Source organism: Phyllobates terribilis, unplaced genomic scaffold (assembly GCF_046119375.1).
Source record: "Phyllobates terribilis strain yellow unplaced genomic scaffold, ASM4611937v1 Scaffold_2__4_contigs__length_985480577, whole genome shotgun sequence".
Classification (NCBI taxonomy): domain Eukaryota; kingdom Metazoa; phylum Chordata; class Amphibia; order Anura; family Dendrobatidae; genus Phyllobates; species Phyllobates terribilis.
In genome coordinates, this window is record NW_027362762.1 from 879,168,551 (window position 1) to 879,185,359 (window position 16,809).

General features: G+C 40.5%; 1 protein-coding gene across 6 annotated transcripts in view; it reads right to left on the minus strand.

The window, feature by feature from the left end:
• ST3GAL6 (ST3 beta-galactoside alpha-2,3-sialyltransferase 6) overlaps positions 1-16,809 on the minus strand; it is a 168,946-nt gene that overhangs the window by 35,987 nt on the left and 116,150 nt on the right. The gene's annotated exons all lie outside the window — the stretch shown is intronic.

The following is a 16,809-nucleotide window of genomic DNA, read 5'->3' on the forward strand; positions in this document are numbered from 1 at the left end:
ACATACATGGAACAATGACTTCCTAGGGAGTACATACATGGAACAACGACTTCCTAGGAGTACATACATTCAATATCGCCTTCCTAGGAGTACATACATGGAACAACGACTTCCTAGGAGTACATACATTCAATAACTACTTCCTAGGAGTACATACACGGAAAAACGACTTCCTAGGAGTACATACATGGAACAACGACTTCCTAGGAGTACATACATGGAACAACGACTTCCTAGGAGTACATACATGGAACAACGCCTTCCTAGGAGTACATACATTCAATAACGCCTTCCTAAGAGTACATACATTCAATATCGCCTTCCTAGGAGTACATACATGGAACAACAACTTCCTAGGAGTACATACATTCAATAACGCCTTCCTAGGAGTACATACATGGAACAATGACTTCCTAGGGAGTACATACATGGAACAATGACTTCCTAGGGAGTACATACATGGAACAACGCCTTCCTACGAGTACATACATGGAACAACGACTTCCTAGGAGTACATACATTCAATAACGCCTTCCTAGGAGTACATACATGGAACAACGCCTTCCTAGGAGTACATACATGGAACAACGACTTCCTAGGAGTACATACATTCAATAACGCCTTCCTAGGAGTACATACATGGAACAACGACTTCCTAGGAGTACATACATGGAATAATGACTTCCTAGGAATACATACATGGAATAACGACCTTCTAGGAATACATACATGGAATAACGACCTTCTAGGAATACATACATGGAATAACGACTTCCTAGGAGTACATACGAGGGGCGATCCAAAAGTAATGATAATCGGTTATTTCTATTGCACACAGAAATTAAAATAAAATGTTTTCTTCTCTCTTAGGTACCCACTAGTCCAGGAAAAAAAAAATCACTTAAATAGGCCATGATTCCCGGGAGCTACATTCATTTGAATAGGAACTGCCGAGGAGTGAACATCAAAATGGAAAAAAACGAGCTCAGAGCTGTCATCAAATACCTCTGCTTGAAAAAAATGACTACCAAAGACATACACAGCGACTTGGTGGAAACATTGGGGGACTCTTCTCCTCCATATTCCACAGTTGCACGCTGGGCCAAGGAATTTAAGCTGGGAAGAACATCGACGGAAGATGAACATCGTGAAGGACGCCCATCCACGTCCCTCAATGAAGAAAACGTGAAAAAAGTTGAAGCAGTTGTATTGGCCGATCGAAGAGTGACTATCAGGCATGTAGCTGAGGTCACAGGGATCTCGTATGGCAGTATTCAAAGAATCCTTGCAAAAGAATTGCATATGAGAAAGGTCTCGGCGCGTTGGGTGCCAAAAATGTTAACCGACGAGCAAAAGAAGAAACGAGTTGACATTTCAATAGCAAATCTCGAAAAGTTCCAAGCAGACAAGGAGAATTTTTTGTCACGTTTTTTGACCATGGACGAGACCTGGATCCACCACTTTGATCCCGAAACGAAACAACAATCGATGACATGGAAACGAGCCAACGAACCGACGCCGAAGAAATTCAAAGTGTCAAGCTCAGCAGGGAAGGTTATGGCGTCCGTTTTTTGGGACGCTGAAGGAATTATTATGGTGGACTATTTGGAGAAGGGAGCCACTATTACGGGCTCCTACTACGCAGAACAAATAAGAAGATTGCGGGAGGCTATCAAGGAGAAAAGGCGCGGCAAACTGCGGGCTGGAGTGCTGTTTCACCAAGATAACGAGCCGGCTCACAAAGCTGCAGTTGCCATGGCTACCATTCAAGAAGCGGGCTTTGAACTGGTGGAACACCCCCCCTATTCGCCAGATCTAGCCCCCAGTGACTTCTTTCTCTTTCCTCGGCTCAAGGAACACTTCCGGGGCAAGAAATTTGAGGACAATAGAGACGTGATAACTGCTGTTGGGGATTTTTTTGAGGGTCAAGATCAATAATTTTTTTCTAAGGGAATTCTAAGTTGAGAAAAGAGATGGACTAAATGTATAGACTTGTTAGGAGACTATGTAGAAAAATAAAAATTTTTTGGACTATATTCATTGTGTTTAGTATTGATTATCATTACTTTTGGATCGCCCCTCGCACATGGAATAACGACTTCCTAAAAATACATACAGACCTTCTGCTCTCCGAATACGCCTGAGTAAATACTTGCACAATCCCTATCAGATCGTGAAGAGGGAGCCCCCTGACTTTAAAACGGTGCAGCTTTCTCCATGTTTCTCCTGAAGATGTATTAGTAAACTAACATTATATAAATAATGATAACCAGAATAATAACCTAGAAATTAAAAAAAAAAAAGAAATGACCTTCAGGGGCAGTTTACAAGCTATATGTTCTAACCTTGCAGAGCTCCAAGGCCATCATTTTGGACTTAAAGTGGTTTTACCTTTAACTCATCGCAGCGTGACACTGCACTAAAAAAATGTATAATTATTTTTTTTAATCAATGGGATTGCAAACACATCATAGTGATGAATATGGCCATGATTTCAGACTGCAGTATCCCACCCATTGTGGTATTATAAGGGACACAATCGCAGATGTCCCCCACAATGTGCCGATGTAGGTAATTACAGGGTAAGCGACTTGACTGGGCCGACCGTTCCTTGAAAACCATCTTTTCTATGTAGAAATCCGGTCCTGCAGCTTGTATTCAGAGTCAACCTGTCAGTTGTGCTTTGCCCACCTGATAGTTAGCAGTTTTAGCACGGACAAAATCTGCTATAACCAAGTAACTAAACTGCTTATTGGAGCCAAATGGAAATCTCCTGTTATCCCCATCATTAATGATATCATTGATAGTCTCAACACACAACACTTTTGAACTAACATTTGACCTAAAAAAACAATACTCTTCCAAAATATGAAGCCTGATGGTCGCTATGGAACAAACTCTTTACTTCGAATATTAGATTATTTCTTTTATTATAAATCCTAACTATTAGCCTTTTTTTTTCCTAAAACATGGAATGTGTTTTACATATATTCTAACGTACATTATGTGTTAACCATGTTAAACACTTCTCAGATAACTATATTGTTCTCCCCCTCCTTTCCTTCCATCTCCAGTCCCAGTTTATTCTTTCCCTATTTAACCTTTCCCCCTCCTGTTTCTCCTCGTTTCCTTTCCCCTTTCCCTCCTCTTCCTCTCCCCTCCTCTTCCCATTCTTCTTTCTTCCTCTTTTCCTCTCCCTTTCCTTACCTTCTACCTTCTCCTTTAGTTTAGATAGGTTATTAAGGTATAGCTTGGTTTTTCTTAGCTTATATTCTTGTACTGGTTTTTTTTCATTACCAAGTGTTTTACCCCCTTTTTGTTTCTACCCCTCCTACTATTTAAAAATTTCCCTTAATAAAAACTATTTAAACATACACAAAAAAATCTGCTATAACCAGTGCCTGATTTCTTGTACTATGTAATAAAGATAATTTTCTATAGGTTTTGTTATGGTGAATTGGGTATGCACATGTGTAAGTTTTTGGTATGGTGTTCAGGGCAAGAGGAGAGAACAAGAAATCATACAATAAAAAGTCGAAAATGAAACAGCTCAACGGTTGTACTTCAACTTCAATAAGCATTTTAACATAAAGGCTCCATATAAACAAAGCAGAAATGCACGTAGGCATCGGTTTGGGTCATTACGTTCTATTTTTGTAGTGCCAAGATGTAAAACACTCAAGTACAATGCAGTCCAAAATCATTCAGCTCAAGCACGCGGCAGATCCGAGCGTGTAAGCACGCCAGGTTTAGAGGTATGCCTCCCTTCATCAGGAGTGAAAAAAAATCCAAAACAAAAAGGAGAGAAAAAATAGCTGAATAGCAACAACAACAAAAGTAGAAACCACTGCGGCTTGACATTTTCTTGAATGTGATCGCAGGGCACTCGATTCTAAATGGTGTGTGCATGAAGAGGCAGGAGGAGGCGAGAATGAATAGATTACGACCTGCAGCTCCAAAAACAGGCTCTCAGGAATCCAAAAGGTGTGAATGAAATGTCACTACTTGTTCATAGTCTTTGGTGAGCGGTTTTCACTGAAGAGTTGTTTTATTAAAAGTATGAAAAGATATTTAATTTGAGAAAGTATATAATATATTTACTTTGCCTTGTTGTGTCAGTTTGCTCTGTTTGTAGGATGATAAAGTCAATAATAAAGTTATTTCCAATTGATGCATGTCTTATTACATCATCAGCTGTGAGTAGGGTTAGATTTTCAATTTATTTTAATCCCAAATTTTTTTTTGTTTAAAAAAAAAATTAGAAAAGAATATCAAGATTGAGTTTTAATACTGGGGAATTGCACGTACAATTGTTTACTCTGTGTACTTCGGTATCTTTGACAGTCCCATTGTCACGGGTGTGTCAGAAGTGACAGACAGTCGCCCTGCAGCTGGTTGCAGAAGAGCTCTTCGTTTGGCATTACAGACACCTTCTTAGCTGTCTCACTCTAAGACCCAGCGGCTACCTCCCTCCAGCTAATTGACACCCAGGCTGAGTGTTTAAATACTGGCTGTTGCTAGAGGGAGGTGCCGGTGATATTCACATGACCCCTTGTGAAGGCTTGGAGCAAGTGCAGTTCTTATTTCCTCTCTGATGCTAAGAGCACGTGTGCAATCTCTCTAAAGTTGACTCAAGCTACGCTTCTTCCCCCGTGTCTGTCTCCTCTTGCTGTCTTTAGTTGTCAGTGGGGATCGACTAGCGCTCATCCCCACCTTCCCCCTTGCCTATCCAGAACCAAGCGCTAGGGAAATACAGGAATAGGTTCCTGTGCGGAGATTGATGAGGAACCAAAATAGGGAAGGTAGGGGAGACAGGGTCATTGTAGATCAGCTTAGGAGGTCTCCACTGCTCCCTTTCCCTAGTGTCTGGACTCCCTTCCCCTCATCCCTTCATGTCGCACTTTGTCTTTCCTACACTGTGCGTGACACCCATAGATTCAAAATGGAGCAGGAATGGACATGATCTTATGTTCTTCCACTCAAATGTGAGTCTTATGTGCTTCAGGGTAAGTTTGGTTCATGGCCCCCACTTCACCATTGTTGCTCTAGTGCCTATGTTTTACACATGCAATTTGCCTCTTCAGAGAGGAAGATGACCAGAACTCTATAGCGCCACCTGTTGGAAGAAGTGATCCTACAAGTCACTATCGACCCTTTAATGAGCATGCAATAGGACTTGGAATAAAAGCCAAATCAGAATCTCAATGTGCAGACAAGCTGTTTCAAGATATTGCCCCTCATCAGTGCAAAGTATATTTTACACACACATACACACACACTGCTCTGCAATATTCTCATTTCATCATACCTTGGATTTATATATATATGATGCACACATAGCTCTGCTATATTTACACTGCAAACACAGCTCTGCGCTGTTACTATTACATGCATTGTTATCTCTGTTTCCTATGGACTACATACACACAACTCTGCAGTCTACACATTACATGCAATCACACTTATGTTACCAACAAAATGGAAAGGCAAATTCATGTAATTTTGTTCATAGGAGAGCTGTGTTTGCAATGTATAGATAGCAGAGCTTTGTGTAGTTGTATTATATAGGCTGCAAAGGTGAAAATGCATGTTGTGTGCGTGCATAATAGAGCTGTATAAATAGTGTGTACACACCTGACAGTTATGTGTATGCAAAATACAGCCATGGCAAAAAGTTGAGACTGCCACAATTTTCAGTTTATACAAAGTTTTCTGGTTTTAAAGTGGCAATTTGCATTAACTTTAGATTGTTACTTACAATTATCAGATGACTTGCAAAAAAAATTTAGCAGTCATTCCTAGCCATGAAAATTAATTTAATCACGAAAACCCCATTCGAAGAGAGTGGTTCAATTGCTGTGAAAAAGACTTCAGGGCGCGCAAAAAAAGTCCCTTAAAAAGAATTCAGTGAAGAGATGGGCTCAACAACATTGTAGGGCTTGCTCCGGAATTGCAGCAGGCAGGAGTCTGTGCATCTGCTTGCAAACTGAGGTTAAAGGGGTTGTCCACTACTTTCACATTGATTCCCTATCCATAGGATAGGGCATCAATGTATGATCAGCCGGGGTTCCGCACGCGGCACCTCCACCGATTAGCTGTTATCGGTGCCGGCGGCAGGAAGTGCTTATCTGCGGTGCTTGGCCGTCAAGTTGTAGTTGTCGGCGCTTGTTACTGCACATCCGCCACCTATTCAATTGAATGGGAGGCGGATGTGCAGTACCCTGCTGCGGCCACTATAGATGGACGGCCAAGCACCGCAGGTAAGCACTTCTGACCGGAGGCTGCCGGCACCGATAACAGCTGATCGGCGCCGGTGCCACGTGCAGGACCCCCGCCGATCATACATTGATGCCCTATCCGTAGGATAGAACATCAATGTCAAAGTAGTGGACAACTTCTTTAAGGCTATTGAATGTTGACCTGGTGTTAAGGAAGGAAGCAAAAAAAGCCACTTCCCTCCAAAAAAAAAACATTAATGACAGACTGACATTCTGCAGGAAAGTGGTGTAAAGTTGTTTTCTCTAATGAAGCCCCTACAGGCTGTTTGGGACATCTGGAAGAATGATTGGAGAAGAAATGGTGAGTCTACCATGACACCTGTGTCATGCCAACAGTAAAGCCTCCTGAGACCATTGATATGTGGGGGCGCACTCACAATGTTGCCTAAGAAAGCAGCCATGAATGAAAAATTGGGATCTGCACATCCTCCAAGAGCAACTTGGTAATGATCCAGGAGGAATCTGGTGACGAACAATGCTTTTTCCAGCATGATGGAGCACAATGTCACAAACCGAAATTGCTAGCCAAGTGGCTCTGTGAACAAAATAATTACATTTCTGGTTTTTGGTCCATGGCCAGGGAACTTCCCAGATCTCACTCACATTGAGAACTTATGGTCAAGTCTCAAAAAGCGAGTGGATGAACAAAACACACAGAAATAGTGGTAAACTCCAAGCAATGATTAGATAAGAATGGGCTGTTATCAGTCACGATTTGACCCAGCAGCTGATATTCAGGTGCCAGGGAAGTCTTGAAAAATAAGGGTCAACATTGTAAATATTGAGTCTTTGCAAAAACTAAATTTGTCAATAAAAGTTTAAAAACTTATGAAACGCTTATAATTGTAATTCAGTACTTTGTGAAAATCAAAATGCACAAATCCTTACTGTTTCAAATTGTGCGTTACGTGTTATGTTGCATTTATTTATGCATTACAAAGATAAGATAAAACTTAATAAACCACAAATATATGTACATATCTAATTGGTTTACTACTTTATTCAAGGACGTTGACAGAGTTGTAAATGTGCACGAAACTGCAGGTTTCCTTTGGTGGATATATTTATACTGAATATCGGCTCCATACGGCACATAGGATCACCATGACAAGCGGTAAAGATATTCAGCTCTTCTCAATATCTATACTATAAAAAATTCTCAATATAAAAAAAAGGACGTGAACCTTTAATATTAACATTGCTATTTCCAAAACGTTCCCTTTAATCTGGTCTCTTAGCGTCAAGTGTCGGATTGGCTTCTTTTCCTGCTTATAATTCTGCCAGTGTCTGAATTCAGATTACTTTAGGCTGATTAAAGCAACTTATCTTATTTCTTTAAGACAGATTACAGAAAGCTGCAAAGGATGTGAAACAGAAGACGACTGAGGGAAGGTTAGGGAACGTCCACAACAAATGCAGAAAAGTCTTTTCAAACACAAGTCTGAAGGCTGATTTATCGGCTGAATATTCCCCATGTAGCTCTCAATTCACTAAAGTTAATGACATCCTTACTAGTCAGGTCAGATAATGAGGTAATGACCATTGATCCTGCCGATATGTCCAAATAAAGAAACCCTACAATAGGTCACCATGGTGGCTCAGTGGTTAGCGCTGTTCCTTTACGGTGCTGGGATCCTGGGTTCAAATCCCACCAAGGATAACATCTTGAAGGAATATGTACGCTCTCCTGTGTTTGAGTGGGTTTCCTTTGGGTTCTCCGGTTTCCTCCCACACTCCAAATGTATACTGATAGGGAACCTAGACTGTGAGCCCCAATGGGGACAGTGATGGTAATGTATGTAAAGAGCTGTGGATGGCGCTATAGAAGGAAGTAAAATAAATAAATATATCTTCACACACTTTTATCAGTCATAGATAAAAAAAAATGCCTTCGTACAAATAATTCAGATGATCATTATGTCTAAAGTTCATTCCGTGTACCGAATCATTTATCAGATTTACAGCATGTGTCACTCTAAAAATCATCTGTTAGTTGCCAATATTTGAAAAATATAAAAATGAATTGCTTTGTAATATACTGTAATGACGGATCTCATCCTGCCTGGTACTGATGTACAAAATTCTGCGGTTTACTAGTGGACTCTGACTACAAACTGTCTCATCTGTAGTCAGATTTTAGCAGCAGAAGTTATTCTGAGGCTCAATAGACGCTTGCCTTGAGGATTTAGAATGGAATCTTCCACAGATGATAAACACTGGTTGCCGGTGGACCCCTTTGAATTACAGGGGAGTATGTAATAGCTGCTGGCATTTTGACATGAATACTACTACACGCAGCAATATTATTTCCATCACATCAGCCACAACAGAGCCGTAGGTTCCTAAACACACAAGACTGTTCTGTCTAGTACTTTAATTGCAATTTTAACATTATTGTGTAATAAAATATTTATTTTTGTTTAAATAATATAGGTGACTGATTTTTGTATGTAGTTTGTATAGTGGAGTCTTTATCAGTAATTATTCATAGATATAGGACTGTGAATAATGTTTCAAATAACTGAATAATCTACAGTGCTCGTCACTATTATTGGCACCCCTTCATTTTTTTTTTCATAGACCGTACAATATCTTCAGAAATAAATGAATGGTAATGTACCAAAGTTATATCCTCAGGATTTTTTAATTAGTGTTCCAACATAATACAACAATAAAACATTTGTTTTTCAACTTCCATGTTGCAATTTCAAAGAAGATACAGAATAAACAGCATGTGCAGCAATAAAGGCACCCCTAATTAATACTTGGTTGCGCACCCTTTGGCATTGCTGACAGCCTCCAAAAGTTTCTTGTAGCCATCTATAAGCTTCTTGCACTTCTCAGCTGGAGTTTTCTCCCACTCTTCCTTTGCAGTTTGTTCAAGCTCTTGAATGTTTGCAGGGTTCTTTTTCCCAATGGCAGACTTCAGCTCACCCAAAGATTTTCAATGGGATCGAGGTCAGGACTCATTGCTGGTCATTTTAAAAAAGTTCATTTTTTCTTTTTCAACCATTTCTCTGTACTTTCAGTCTATGTGCCCACGATGCAGAAATGCTCTGGATTTTTCCTGAGGGTTTCTGCATCTCCCTGGCAGAAAAAAACGCATGCGGATTGTACATGCGGATTGTACATGCGTTTTTCTGCCAGGAACAAGCATTTGTCAAGCGTTTTTAGCATGTAATTTCGCATGCTTTTGTCAAGCACTTTTCCAAGCGATTTTAGCATCACTTGGAAAAGTGCTTGAAAGTTGGTCACACAATATAAATCCATGCAACCGGCATGGATTTATATTGTGTGACCAACATAATGTAAAAAAAAAAAAGAATTAGGACGTAAAAAATAAAAAATAACCATATACTCACCTTTCCAGAGGCCTCGGTCTGCTCCCGGCGTCACTGCTGGCTCCGTGGCGGGTACCGGTAATGAAGGACCTTCCATGCTGTCAGCGGTCAGGTGATGGTCGCGTGACCATCAGCTGACTAAATGACGTCACCGAAGGTCCTTGCAGATCACCGCTGGGAGCCGAGGAGAGCGCATAGTCACCGGGAGGAGACCAGGGGCGCCGGAGAGGCGAGTATGATTATTTTTTTTTTATTTTTAACTTTATAATTCTTTTTTAACTTGTAGGTACGATGGTACCTGGGTCGGATAAGAGTCTCCTCTTCTCCAGACCCGGGTACCATCCGCGCATTAAATCGCATAAGATCCGCATGACTGCATGTAGTCATGCGGATCTTATGCGGACCAATGCAAGTCAATGGCGGCGATTTCGCAGCGGAATAGCACTAGAATTGGTCTTGCTGCGGTTCTTACCGCAATGCGAATCCGCAGCGGAAATTTCCGCATGATGTGCACAGCACATGCGGATTTGCATTGCAATACATGGCAGACCTATTACAAGCGATTTTAATACGTTTTCGCTGCGAAGATCCGCTGCAAAAATGCATTAAATCAGCATCGTGTGCACATAGCCCTAGATGTGTGCTTTGAGTCATTGTCTTGCTGGAGGACCCATGATCTTCGACTCAAACCAAGTTTCCTTACACTGGGTAGGACATTTCGCTCTAAAATCTCTTGATAGTTCTCGGATTTCATGATTCTTGTGATACGGTCAAGGTCTCCAGTACTTGATGCAGCAAAGCAACTTCACAGCATTATGGATCCTCCACGACGCTTAACTGTTGGTAAGGTGTTCTTTTCCTAATAAGCTTCATTGCGCCGTCTCAAAACAAACTGTTGCTTTGCATTGCCAAAAAGCTCTATATTTGTTTCATCTGTCCACAAAACATTTTCCCAGAAGGATTGTCTTTTGTCAAGGTACTCTTTGGCAAAGATCAGACGCCCTTATTATGTCTTTTCTTCAGCAATGGTTTCTTACTTGGCCTTCACCCATAAACCTCTGTTTGGCTTAGTGTTTGGTGTATGGTACTTGTTGAAACCATGACTCCAGATTGCTCCAGGTTGGCCTTCGGTCTTTGGAAGTTTGACGTGCTGTTTTTTCCACCATTCACACCAACCTTCGAAGACATCTCTTGTCAATTTTCCTCTTCCCCCATGTCCAGGGAGGTTCTTGACGGTTCCATGCTTGGCAAACTTCTTAATAACATTGCGCACAGTTGAAACTGGGATAGAAGGGTCTTTGGAGATGGCCTTATACCCTTTGGAAGTCTTGTTTTTGCTAATAATAGCAGTTCTGATATCCTCAGATAGCTCCTTTATCTTTACCATTGTGACAAAGGAACAGGGCCTACCATGTGTCTTTTTAAAACACTGAAGTCATCATTCATTGGCTAATTCAAGTCAAATGGGCACCAACAATTAATCACAGGAGAATCTCTTTTGTGATTTACCACAGGCGAGTCAAAATGTGTTTCCATACTAAATGAATGTAAAGGGTGCCAATACCAGTGACACAGAAAGCTTAATATTTCTATTTTTCCCTCCCATTGTTTTTGGTTTTAAATTGTTTATCATTTGCTCTTTTGTATTTAACACGAGTGCTCTATACAAAAAAACTGCTTCACTTGATTAATTTTATTTTTCAGGAGATATTCCACATTATGTACTTAAACGTCATGGGTGCCAATAACGATGAGCAGGACTGTAAACTCACCGTTTTACTCCCCGGCCTTCAAGTGATGTATCCCTGATGTTCCTCGCTCATTTTCTGTTTAACTTAGTTGCAGAAGTCACATCCCATATGCACCAGTGCTTTATACTGCTGAGGCCAGCGATTGGCTGCAGAGTTCACATGGCTATATGGTACATGACATTTGGAGCCAAGGTAAACAGTCAGAGATGCAGCGCTGGAACGATGCAGAGTGAAAGATGGTGTATATATAATATTAAATTACTTTAGATGTTTGAAGCTTTTTATTTCTTTAAAAGATGCCATCCAAGCTGCAGAAATAGAGCAGGAGGAGCGGAGTACATTGATATATAGTTTTTTGTGAAAAGATTCAGAATAACCTGTGTTTTATTCATTAAAACTTCTGATCTTTCTGGGATTTCTAGTCCAGTGGGTGGTCCTATTAGTGACTGACAGCTTTGTATGTATTAGTGTGCATATAGTTATAGCTGTCAGTCACTGATAGGACCGCCCCCTGGACCACAAATCCCAGAAAGAGCAGAAGTTTTAATGAACAAAACACAGGTTATTCTGAATCGCTTCTCACAAACCTACAGTACAGACCAAAAGTTTGGACACACCTTCTCACTTAAACATTTTTCTGTATTTTCATAACTATGAAAATTGTCCATTCACACTGAAGGCATCAAAACTATGAATTAACACATGTGGAATTATATACTTAACAAAAAAGTGTGAAACAACCGAAAATATGTCTTATATTCTAGGTTCTTCAAAATAGCCACCTTTTGCTTTGATGACTGCTTTGCACACTCTTGGCATTCTCTTGATGAGCTTCAAGAGGTAGTCACCGGAAATGGTCTTCCAACAATCTTGAAGGAGTTCCCAGAGATGCTTAGCACTTGTTGGCCCTTTTGCCTTCACTCTGCGGTCCAGCTCACCCCAAACCATCTCGATTGGGTTCAGGTCTGGTGACTGTGGAGGCCAGGTCATCTGGCGTAGCACCCCATCACTCTCCTTCTTGGTCACATAGCCCTTACACAGCCTGGAGGTGTGTTTGGGTCCATTGTCCTGTTGAAAAATAAATGATGGTCCAACTAAAAGCAAACCGGATGGAATAGCATGCCGCTGCAAGATGCTGTGGTAGCCATGCTGGGTCAGTATGCCTTCAATTTTGAATAAATCCCCAACAGTGTCACCAGCAAAGCACCCCCACACCATCAACACCATCACCTACTCCTCCATGCTTCACGGTGGGAACCAGACATGTAGAGTCCATCCGTTCACCTTTTCTGTGTCGCACAAAGACACGGTGGTTGGAACCAAAGAAATCAAATTTGGACTCATCAGACCAAAGCACAGATTTCCACTGGTCTAATGTCCATTCCTTGTGTTCTTTAGCCCAAACAAGTCTCTTCTGCTTGTTGCCTGTCCTTAGCAGTGGTTTCCTAGCAGCTCTTTTACCATGAAGGCCTGCTGCACAAAGTCTCCTCTTAATAGTTGTTGAAGAAATGTGTCTGCTGCTAGAACTCTGTGTGGCATTGACCTGGTCTCTAATCTGAGCTGCTGTTAACCTGCGATTTCTGAGGCTGGTGACTCGGATAAACTTATCCTCAGAAGCAGAGGTGACTCTTGGTCTTCCTTTCCTGGGGCAGTCCTCATATGAGCCAGTTTCTTTGTAGCGCTTGATGGTTTTTGCAACTGCACTTGGGGACACTTTCAAAGTTTTCCCAAATTTTCGCACTGATTGACCTTCATTTCTTAAAGTAATGATGGCCACTCGTTTTTCTTTACTTTGCTGCTTTTTTCTTGCCATAATACAAATTCTAACAGTCTATTCAGTAGGACTATCAGCTGTGTATCCACCGGACTTCTGCACAACACAAGTGATGGTCCCAACCCCATTTATAAGGCAAGAAATCCCACTTATTAAACCTGACAGGGCACACCTGTGAAGTGAAAATCATTTCTGGTGACTACCTCTTGAAGCTCATCAAGAGAATGCCAAGAGTGTGCAAAGCCGTCATCAAAGCAAAAGGTGGCTACTTTGAAGAGCCTAGAATATAAGACATATTTTCAGTTGTTTCACACTTTTTTGTTAAGTATATAATTACACATGTGTTAATTCATAGTTTTGATGCCTTCAGTGTGAATGTACAATTTTCATAGTCATGAAAATACACAAAAATCTTTAAATGAGAAGGTGTGTCCAAACTTTTGGGCTGTACTGTATATATCATTCTGCTCAGCTCCCCATGCTCTATAACATTGAGCCTGCAGATTGGATGGGATTTTTATGATGACCTGATGACTGAGACTGTGAAATGTTACAATAGAATTTGCCACTACTTGCATAAAGTGAAAAGAGGACAGAAAACATACAAACTAAAAATTAACAAGGATTATTTGCTTTTACAGCATTTATTTTTTTTTTTTTTTTTTTTTTACATTTTGCTTATATTAAAAGCTAAAGATCCCTTTTAATATTAAGGAGAGACGATGGAAGGCAATGCATGGTGTTTAGGGCACTATGATAATCCCAGAGACACATGGCAAAAATTAAGCGTCTATGATATAATCTCTCTTATCTAAACTACTGAATATTTGCTGACTAACAGGAATGCCAGAGGAAGAAATGCAAGAAATATCTCTTGTTCACGAGACGTGAAGTATGTATAGTTACAATAGGATTAAGTTTAAGGCTGATGACCGCTCATATCAGCCCACAGTATCATATAAGAGGGTAGGGTCAAGTGTGAACTGAGTGCAATGTACAGGACTGGTATCGGGACACGTATTGCTATATCAGATCGAATTAATGACGTCATTTTGGTTACTCAGTTACTAGATTGAGGTGAAGCTCCAGGAAACGGGTGCGGTGCAGGACGGCTTTACATTGACACTTGCTGTTTGCCTTATTTATAAAATACAGTTATAAAGATCCCCTGTGCGCTGCTTATGAGGAGTGGGACATATTGTTTAGGCTCTGTTCACACGTCCTGTTATCATCCGTAAGAACTGATTCAGCAGCAATTCGCTGTCAAAAAAAGTTGTTGAGACAAAACTATTTTGGCCGGCTTAAAAAAAACCTAATTTAAACTGAATCTGTTTTAGTAACATTGAAGTCTACGGAAAACAGATCTATTAATTAGCCATCTGGTTTTTTACATTTGACCCGGTAAGCAAAAAACGGATCCTTTTCAAATGAAAGAAAAACGGATGGATAATTAACGGATCCGTTTTTCATAGAGTTCAATGGTAAAAAAGAAAAAAAAAAAATCGGATCCAGTTGAAATCAAGTTTTTTTTTTTTTTTTAGCCGGACAAAAGTTTTGTCTGCACAACTTTTTTGTCAACGGAATTGCTGCTGGATCCGTTCTATCGGATGATTACTGGACATGTGAACGCAGCCGTAGGAAGAGCTATATTTTAATCAACAGCTATTAACATTTGCTGCACCTTTCACTTTTTATGTTCAGCAGCAGATAAGGTAGAGTAGATAAGCTAGACAGCTGCTGCAGAACCACTTTGCTTTGAAATACAGAGGAGCTTTGTATAGGCAGAACTCACATGTAATGGATATTTTCTCAAAACAAAAAAAGATTAATTTTCATCAGTGTGCTGGATCATACTTTAATTTTGGCCCGTGCTTACCATTGATACAACTGTTTTTCTTGTATTTAAAAAAAAATGGAGGTTCCTTAAACTTCTAGTATAGGTCAGTGAAAATGTTTTTCTTGCAGATTCATTCACTTGACCAAACTTTTTTTTGGGGGGTGGTGGTGGATGGAGAAGAATAACAAATATGTTCCTGGCTATAAAAAAAAAAAAATTAAATAGACCACATAACATTGACCTCAGACATGTAAATTAGGATACGACATCTCCTTGTGTTAAAAAAAGATGTTCTGCAGCAGCTGGTGCGTCTACTACTAGAGGGTACAATAGACGGTGTTTTTGCACTTGTAAATAATTCATTGCTGAGAATTAGGTGTTGTAAGAATCTGCTGTGAGAAGCGGCTAATCTGCACAGATTAGTATCTAAGCAAATAATCTCTTACTACTGATCAGTGAAGTATGTTAATCTGCATTACACGGTGAGAAATTCCTGGTATTGTGCATTTCACAACAAAATTGAGAAATCGCTTGAGAAACACATATTGAATAGTCCCAAAAACTGCAAGGATGAAAATACTGTGACTGAGCAGGTACAGAAGAGCGAAGATTGTGCGGTAAATACAGTTACTGTCAGCACGCTGGGGATAATCGTTAATGCGCAGGATTACCCTGAGTAAGAGGTAAATGTGCACTTGTGTTTGGAGGGAATCTGTCACCAGGCTTACACTGATGTGAGGGCAGGCGCTCTGCAGGGTAATGACGGACACAGATTACTGCACTGTCTCACTTCTTTCTGAGTTGTTATAGTTTTCTTAAAATCAAAATTGAAAAAGTTGCAGAAGGAGTCAGGAGTATATTCATGACTGACCGCTTTCACCATATTACCACACAGTGTGTAAAAAAATAAAACAACAAATGCAATGTTCATGCCAGCCAACTAGACTTCCATCATCTTTATTTAACAGCGAGTGGTACAGAGTTATGCCCACTGCTGCCAAGTACTTAAAGGGGTATTCCCATCTCCCAATATGTAGTAGGGGTCATAATAATATTAGCAAATACCTCCAATTAGAAATGTAGTGTAGTTTTTCTGATTCACTGTGTCTCTTTCCTCATGTGCAGGCACTGCAGGACCTTAGGTATCCATGGTTACGACCACTAACAACTAGCTAACTATCACTATATCAGTGGTTGTAACCATGGATACCTAAGGTCCTGCACTGCTTGCACATGAGAAAAGATATAGTGAATCAGAAAAACTATACTACACTTCTAAGGTATTTGCTAATATTATTATTACACGTACTACCTATTTGGATAGGATCTTGGAGATGGGAATACTCCTTTAAATGTCGCCGTCAGTCTCTGACAGCAGTATTTAAAGTGAACAAATCGGTGATGCGATATTTAAAGTGCCCATTGCACCAGGGCTGTGGAGTCGGTATGCCAAACCTCAGACTCATCAATTTCCATGTCACCAACTCCGACTCCCTCATACATGGCTCATGTTTAAGGGATAAATTTACTGCAGCACAGATTCATCTCCGCTAAAAGTCTAGACCCTTAGATCAGGAATAGGACAGACATTTATAGGACATTTCATAACTTTCCCAAATTCTCATGAAAAAATATTACCGACAAACTCCATTGAAATACTGTACCCAATTTTAGTTTAGAGTCAGAGTCGGTCCATTTTATACAGACTCCGACTCCACCAAAATAGGCTCAGACTCCGCGACTCCGACTCCACAGCCCTGCATTGCACCCCTCCCACCCACAACATGATCACAGGGCGCTGATGGGTTGCCATCCCATTGGACTGCCC